At 32.3% G+C, this 9,168-nt stretch overlaps 1 long non-coding RNA gene across 1 annotated transcript; it reads right to left on the bottom strand.

Moving 5' to 3' along the window:
* Nucleotides 1–1,327: 1,327 nt before the first annotated feature.
* LOC111088067 lies at nucleotides 1,328–5,281 on the bottom strand. Its single transcript, XR_002612680.1, has 3 exons — nucleotides 5,129–5,281; nucleotides 4,815–4,917; nucleotides 1,328–1,610 (listed from the first exon to the last, which is right to left on the bottom strand). It is a non-coding gene; the product is annotated as an uncharacterized LOC111088067 (long non-coding RNA).
* Nucleotides 5,282–9,168: the final 3,887 nt, after the last annotated feature.

Raw genomic sequence — 9,168 nt, 5'->3', positions numbered from 1 at the left:
GCATTTGACAACTGAAATATTTACCAGAAGAAAGTTGTTTGTTAAATACATGTATCTATCAGTGAAGGACAACTACAAGTTGCATTGACCCAAGATTTTGTCTCTCCATAAATTATACTAAAGTTTGATTTTTAAATATGTACTTTGAGTGTATATTGTTGTACAGGATTATTATAAACTTCTTGCTTACAGAGTTACTGATGTTGTACTGTTATGGTAATCATATTTAATAGACATTGATAAACAAATAATTTATCTTTAATGTATCTTGATTTCTTTATTCTATTTGGATTTTTCTAAAAGAATGAAAGGAACCTTGAGTTCATTTTTCCTCAGTATAGTTATCATATCATTACAAGCGACACAGATATATTTGAGTAATGAAAACATGTTACTTATAATCTGGTCAACTGCAGTGAAATACCTTGTCACTTTGTGAAGGTCATCTTGAAGAAGACACCTAGCAACTTCTGAGCTGCTTAAGGAAGTTCAAATATTACAACATGTATTTAATACCAGGTTGATGAGATAGCAGAGTGTACACAACTGCAAAATTAAAGCCACGTTCAGATATTTGTGAAAAAATGTTGCAAATGTGTCTAAATCAATAAAATTCGCCATTATTTAAGTGGCTTTATCTGTAATGTGACCTTAGAATATTACATTTAATATAATTATTTTTCTGTATGTGATCTTAGGACATTACATATACATTACTGTTTATTTTTCTACATGACCATTATGTTAGGATAATACATATGATATCATGTTTCTTTTCCAGATGTGCAGAATTTTAGGATATTACATATAATATCATTATATTTCTTTTTCTGTAGGCGGCCTTAGGACATTACATATAATGTACTTTTTCTGTCATGTGACTTTATGACATTACTTATATCATTATGCTTATTTTTCTCTATGCAACCTTAGGCTATTACATGTAACATTATTTTTATTTCTCATATGTCTTATCTGCAGGTTCTACTTTTTGTCACTTGTTTGCCAGTAATATATATTGACTGACAAAATTTGGATGATGGATGCATTTGGTTTCTAGGAATTACAGTTTCAATTAAATGTTGAACATCGCTGATCAACTCTTAAAATAGTATAGTTTGAAATCCAGTAATATGTTTTATTAACCTCTTGGACCTGAGTTGTCCAAAAAAAAATTATAGGTAGCTCTTATACAGGGAAAAATTTCACTTGCTTCACCCAAGACTTTAAGAGTATAAATCCACAGGACAAACAGGGAGGAGAATATTTATTGAATATCATGGAGTAAAAACACCAGACCATGAAGTAATGTCTGTGGACCCTTTTTCAAGCAATTTTTTTTTGAGTATAAAAATTCAAGAACGAGTTGTTTATAATGCAAATATATTTTTTTTTAGTTTTTTTGTGATTTATAGCTATTTTTTAGCTTAATTTTAGGTTATGATTTGGCTGCTTGAGCTGCACTTCATTTGTTTACTTAATATTAATGTACCTACGTAATGGGTTAATTTATTTTATTGCATCCAGCTGCTTTTGATTTATTACACTTATATATATACCTATTGAAAAAAGGCTTCAGACTCGCTTCAGACCACTGACTGAAGAACAACCTGGAAAGAAGAAACAATCACAGATATATATTTTTGTGCATACTGTTTTACAACAATACCAGTTATGACAATTTTCTTTCATCAATCACTTGTAATTAATTCATAAGTGTTTTGTTTTACCGTTAGTTAGCTACATGACATTGAAAAAAATTAAATTCAACTGAATTGGTTCCAGAAAAAAAGAGAAGAAAAATAATGCCAAAACTGGACAATAATTTAAATGTTATTAGCCTTACCTAAATGTACACACAAAACATACACTTTCAAAAACTAAATATTACAAGCACTTTTTTTAAAGTAAGACTACAATGCACATGAACAATTTGATGCTTTGTTTAAAGACTAATAATGAACTAAGTTACATTACTCCTTAATGGCTCAATTATATATGTGAATTTAAATGCCACAAAAACCAGAAAATTATCACAATATTTTATTCACAAATCTTTTAATCCTTTCAATGCCATGGCTATATCATATTCCACTCTAGAGCACTAGAATGAGAGACATTTTGTACGACTATGATAAAAGTGTATTCCAGGGCTGCAGAATAGTTGTGCTGAATGATTTAGTCAAGACCCAAAGATTTTATTGTAGAGGTGACAGGAACACTCTCACATCCGCTATCCTCCACTCTAAATTTCAGTAAAGCTAGTTTGTTTACCATGAAATGTGTAGAATATAATTTTCAAAACAATGTCTTGCTCAAGTTTAAAGACAGTTCTGTCTGAGAACCTCACAAAGTAGACTAATAAACAAAAACAGTATATTACTTGAGATAATTCTGATGTCAGCATTACATGCACTGTAACAGGCAAGTTCTTTTTGTTTCCTGCTGTAGAGAAACCATGAGGCTGAAACATATGACTTTACATCCACTGGAGACTCGATTAAAATATGTTTGGGCTCAATTACACATAACATACAATCCTACTTATTTCCAAAAGGTTTGGAGCCCACATCTCAAAGTATTTAGACATTCTGCTACCATTAGGATATTCCCCCTTCAACTTTCTCAAAGTTTATCAGTTTCATGTTTCAGATAAATAATGAAATATTAAAACACGTCTTCCTGTTTTTTTATTCTTGTGTATCTAAAGATAATTCTGGCACTGGGATTATATTTATTTATTACCATGACAGTGAAAGAGTTAATGTGCATTTTATTTGAAACTGATAATTTATTTTTGTCACTGAAATCCAGATATAGACTAAAAAACCTTAAACTTCAATTAGTTATATTTGTAATATGTGGGAAATATATGAGCTTTAACAATTAAAAAGAAACTAATGAAACTGAGCTAATTACTCAAGAAAATTAAAATGATAAAACCTGGGCCAAAAACTTACTGCAGAAAGATAAAGTGACCTCCCCCATATATAAAAGCATTTTTTTAAATATGGAATCACTGCTAGCCATATACCAGAACAAAGAAAAGATGAAGAAAAAAAAGGGTGGTGGGTGGGGGGGGGGGGGGAGAACAAATAATAAAGCAAATCCTGCTTATGGAAAGTAAGAACTGTAGTAATACCAACTTATGATGATGAGAGATGAAAAGAAACAAAAACTCAAAAGTTCAAAGGAGTGCACAGCCACAGCCTTGATATCTGAAGTAACATCCCAAGCAAGTGGAAAAATAGATGGATCAATTACTATAACTGAAAGGAGTAAAAATGTTTCTGCAGAGTAATAATTCAATCAGACAAGTCTGAAAACAGAAGAAAGGGTAAATCTCAAAACCTGTGGTAGGAAAATAACATATTCTTGTCAAATATTAAAAAAACAAAAAACAGTACATTGAAAAGAAAACTGGCACAGAAGAAATTATTTACTACACTACAATGTGCATAAACCTTTCATCTTAGCAGTTAAACATAAATATAGGAGAAACATCACAAATGGATTGTTAGTAATTTTACTCCAAAAGATAATTTAGGTCTGACGACAAAGAGCCAGAGAACAGTCAGGTGTGAAGATGAAGATACTGCATGGCTACAAAGAAAGAAAAAAGGAGAAACAGTTGGGGTTGTTGCATAAGAATGCACAAAAATGAATAGAGAGCAGTTCATTAAATTGAAGTCAACAAATATTAAACCAAAACTGAAAAAAAAAAATAAACACTATAGTAACCACTAGGAGAAGAATATACTTAAATTTGTATAAGCAAATCAATCAATTATTCAATAGACTCAAGAAATTAAATAAAAAGAAGTAACGTTTTGAAAAGTTGAAGGTGCAAACTCACAGTTCTAGAACTAGAATAACGGTAAAAAGGAAGCAGGAGCATCAATAACACCAGTAAGAGGTTGTAACATAACATTAATACACAAGGGACCTTTTGGTCCATCTAGGCTGTCCAATCCACTAAATTGGAATTAAACTCTAATATAAAAAAAAAGGAAGAAAGAAAGAAAATATGTATATATGTGTGTGTGTGTGTGTGTGTTTTATCTTTTAAAATAAAAATATACCACAATAACACTTTCCTAAGTTCATGAACACAATGACGAGTTTTGAAATATGCATATTAAGAGTTATTTCAAATAAATTAGCCAGGATTTTTCAAAACCTTACAGTTTAATCCTAGAATTACTGGGGGATTCCATATGGAATCTATTGGTTTCCTAAACACGGTTTTCTAAACTATTTATGTACCAAATCATTTATGGGTCCATGGATTTATTAGTTTCAGGATCCTTAAAAACATACAATTCGCATCAAAAAAGTGCAAACTAAAAATACCATTAGCATCCCAATTAATCCCACTAATCACTGATGCAGTCCCCTATGCATTTTATATAGAAAATAAGTTATTTCCCACAACAGTTTCGGTCAAATGAGTGTTGTGACAGGCAAAAACATAAAAATTATATAACGTGATAAAATAGTATAACCTTAATGATATGGAAAAATACTGTAATAAAATCACCACCTCTATAACAATAGTCATTGTTAAAACAATTCCCTTATATAACAACAGAAATACTCTTACCACTGGAAACTTTACAACATTATAATGCAAGAAAGCAGAGAAAGAAGATGGCTAAGATGTCTTTTCTTTTAAACAATAAACTAAAATATTAAACATACTGTAATAACTGGAAAACTAAAGCAATGAGTGTACTAGATTTTACACAGCTAGACCTGAATAATTCCAGACACACATGAATAAAATTACAATAGATAAAACAAGAAACACTTACCCTACTTTTTTACCTGTATCACTACTGCTAAACAGAAAACATATTTGAAAGACTGCCTACACCCCATCCTGAATACATCTGAAAATTCTACTTATGACAAGAACTGAAAGACAGAAATACATAATTACATACCAAAATAATTAGAACACATTTAAACTACATCTCACTGCAAACATTAATAACTTTCACAAGAACTGATAAAATACTAGGGTTGCTTAGATAATGCAGTGTCTAAAGAACAATTGGAGTCCTGACTGGATGAATTGATATAAATATAGATTATTGATACATAAGAGACTATCTAATTATTTTACCTTTCTTGTTTTCTACTGTTTGAAGTCAAAATTATTCACAATCCCACACATCCTGGAAAAGGCTAAGAATGGGTGTTGGGCAGAACATACAAAAACTCCCAAAATATGGAATCCATAACGCCTGGAAAATAACCACAGCTGGCAAACATAATCCTGAAACTGAAGATACAATGACTCAATGAAGGTAAAAATAGCAAAAAAGTATTCAGAATTGTCCATACACTGGCCTATAAGGCATTGACTTAAGGGTACAGAGACTAGATGGCCAAAGACATAGTTAAATGACCAATGTGATGAGATTTTCATGCTTAATATCATCAAGAACATTATGATAAATAAAATGGATAAGCTGCAGAAGGCAATTTGTTAATATGGATGGTGTAATATCTGCTGGGCTGTCATTATTATTTAAAGCAAAAGGTTTTTAAAGAAATGAGGTGGTCTGAGGATTTTCTTCAACACAGGTCAATGGGAAGCACCCCTTATCAGAGGCTTAGGGAGGAAAAGCCTTCAACCATACTGAATTTTATGCATTTAAAGGGGGGGCTAAATCTTGTCTTTATAACAACATTAAAGTTAAGAAACTTGTTTCAAAATGAATTCATATGATTCTTTTCAATATTTCCCATACATATGAAATAAGAAATTATAAAAAAATGTCAGATGAGAAATTATGCAGCATGTTTAGATTACCAATAGAAAATCTGAGCATAGTGTCCTCTAAGAGTGCAAGCCCACTACACCACCCCTTGAATAAGGCTTTTCCAAGGGTTGGACAAAACAAAAAAATTTAACAAAAGAACATGCCTGGCCCAATTTCATTTATTTTAATGAATCTTACTAGCTCTATGCAAGGTAGAATTTAATAATTGTGTACAATATTTTACGTAAAACAATTAGCTCATTATCTACACACACACACACACTTTTTTTTTCTGCTGTTGTAGAATACCCAGTGATCTTACAATGCAAGTAGTCAATCATGGAAAACCTGCATTTTATGAAGTTCAGAGGGGATCTAGAGATACAATTTCTTTGGGAATCATCTTTTTTTACTATTTTATAGGGACTTACTGCATTTTATTATCCTTTTACTAGAATATTCAGGTAAGGAAAAAATTAGAAATTCTAATTAATTATCTGCACTGTCAATCACACGTTTCACTCAATCCAGAGCTCATCAGGCCAGCTGGGACACAACAAACACAGTATGGATATAGCAAACAGTGCAGTTGAAATATTTTTATACAATCTTCTAATCTTGAAAATCCCTAAGGGACTAGAGAAAGAATGCAGTGTTAAGAAAATATAATAGGCCTAATTCTAATGTCTCATGACAAGTATAATTAATTATAATCATTCTTCACCAGTTTGGAAAAAGCATTCACACCATAACAACCAGAAATTCTCTTCATAATTTTATATTTGTTCAATTGCAGATGAAATATTTAACAGCACATTTCTGAATTGAAAATTTAACAAAATATTTTATCTTTCTTTGCAAGTAGTGATTGGTATTTTTGACAATTTACTTCAAATATTTCAGAAAATCATGGAGAAACCCTATAGTGTCAATTTCAAACTTTTTTTTTAATTATGCCAGAAAAACTTACATAACACCTGCACACACACACACACAAAATTGTTTTAAATCTACTCCATATTAAAGAATAAATATAACACTAGAAGTGAGAGGGGAAACAAATTGATCAATATCCCATCCATTGACAGAATGAGTGTTAAACTTTACACAAGCTAAAAACCAATATTATTACTAACTTACATCACAAGCAAATCAGAATGATTGTACTTAAATGCAAATTAGTGACTAAGTTATTAATTGTATAAGTCTAGTGATTGCTTTGCAAAAAGTAGCCAGGCCCAGATGTTTACTTTAACTGGGAAAATCTCTGGCCCCAAGGCATTTTGACAACACTGTATCTGTGGTATAAGAATTGTCATAAGGTATAAATAAAGATCGTTTATTCCTTCAAAAAAGGTTCTATTTCTTGCAATATAGGAACAAATAGCATTGACTAGACATATAAAACATTTTTCAGAATGAGAATCAGGTTGAGTCAGAATAGGTAACACAATAAGGGAAAAAAACAGTGGTGATCATCTCTTGCAGCACAAATATCTGGAAGGAAACTCTATTAGGATATAAGTACAATCTTCTTTGAAAAAAAAAGAAAACATCAACGAAAAACACCAATGGTAAAAATGTCTGAAAATTAGTAATAAAATAAAAGGTGTCTTCAGGAAAAGAAGGAAAAATGAACATGTTACAAAGGGTTCAAAAGGAGAAGTTAGGCAACTGAAGACTAGGCTTACATCCCACTGAGGACAATGTATAAGTACTTATGCCAGACATAACCAAAATGATTTAAAAAATAATTCCAAAAAAGAGGGGCCAGCAGAGGCACATCATTTTTGTGGCAACTGAAAGTGGAGCTCTTTAGCCTGAAATAAAAGCACAAAAACTCATATAACAAAAAAGGTACATGAAAATAAAAATGAGCTAAGTGTTGAGGAGATGGAGAAAGACAAGAAATCATATTCTGCAAATATCCAGACCTAAAGATAGGTCAATGAGATTGATTTATTACCAAGAAGGTACATATGCAAGAATGATGATATTCAAACCACCAGAAGAGATGCAGCTTCACTAACAAAGAACTGTATGACAGCCAGTTGTACAGTTGTAAATGACAACTGCTATTGTGGAAAATGTACCTAACAATTAATGAAATAGCTCCCTCCCATCCCCTGATATAGATGAGAGGAGTGGAAACCATGATGGAGCAGAGCAGTATTGGCAATAACAAGAAGAACTAGACAATGAGACCAACTGATTTTGGTCCACATCTGACGACATGCTATCACAATCAAATTGTATGGGAGTACTAAAACATAACAGTGGTGTAACAGGGCAGGAACACCAAATATTCATGCTGAATGTCCTAAAGCTCCATCAGAAAGATGTGAGAAAGAGATATTTGAGAAGGTCACAGACCTGAAAGATGAGGTTCGCCAACACATCTCCCAGGCCCTGGAGATCGAGAGGCATGGGTGAATATATCCAGATCTGGATAAGGTGTAAGAAATGGAGAAATTACTATTGGAAACTCATGAGCGAGCCACACTTAAAAGTAATCAACAGTAGCAGGAGAAAGTACAATAGACAGGTCTGAGGATAGTCTCCATGAAGGACAAGATAATAGTGACAGTGACTAAAGTTAGCATGATTGATGGTAATTTCCACATACAAAAGAAGCTAGCCATCATTTCCAAATCAGAGGAGTTGAGGGATTGTAAAGCCAAAGGAGGTGGGTAGAATTCCTGGGAGAATGTTATGCAAAATCTTAGATGAATGAGTTACTGAAGGTACAAGCTAAGACATGACTCAAGAACAATTTATCCCAGAGAAGATGCTAACTGGGAGGTCAGTTCAGTGTGAGGCAACCACTGAGCAAGAATCCTCTAATCATTCATATTAATGTCTACAATTGATATTGAGTGTGTAGAAGACCAGTTAATGGTCTCACTACACATGTTAAGACATATTGTACTGAAGACAGACCAATAAGGGAAGAAGGACCACAAACTGATAAGCAACCCCAAAACTTTCACCACAATGAGAAAACTAAATATATATGGATGAGAAAATGGGTGAGTATGGATGTGTAAATATGGTTTTTGAAATCTCCATTACTTATCTAAAAACCTTGATGAAAGTACTTTACCAATTTCTCATAGGTTTCACATAAAAAGCAAAAATATCTTGCTAACACACCAGACAAGAATAATCTAAGACCAGTAAAAACCCAGAAGAAACATGAAGAATAACACTGACACCCCCTTGTTGTGGAAACGATCTGAAACTTCCAGATCCAAAATCAAATAAAAACTGAAAATTGGGTAATGAATGTAACCTATACTCAAGCGAGTGTGTTACGTCACGTCACACTTGATTTCTCGAAATAGGAGGAGTCATAAAAGCCAAAATGCATTTATCCAGGTTAATAGTTCGATTATTG

Source organism: Limulus polyphemus, unplaced genomic scaffold, assembly GCF_000517525.1.
Source record: "Limulus polyphemus unplaced genomic scaffold, Limulus_polyphemus-2.1.2 Scaffold3068, whole genome shotgun sequence".
Taxonomy (NCBI): domain Eukaryota; kingdom Metazoa; phylum Arthropoda; class Merostomata; order Xiphosura; family Limulidae; genus Limulus; species Limulus polyphemus.
The sequence above is the reverse complement of the archived record's forward strand: the minus strand, read 5'-3'. Positions and strand labels throughout refer to the sequence as shown.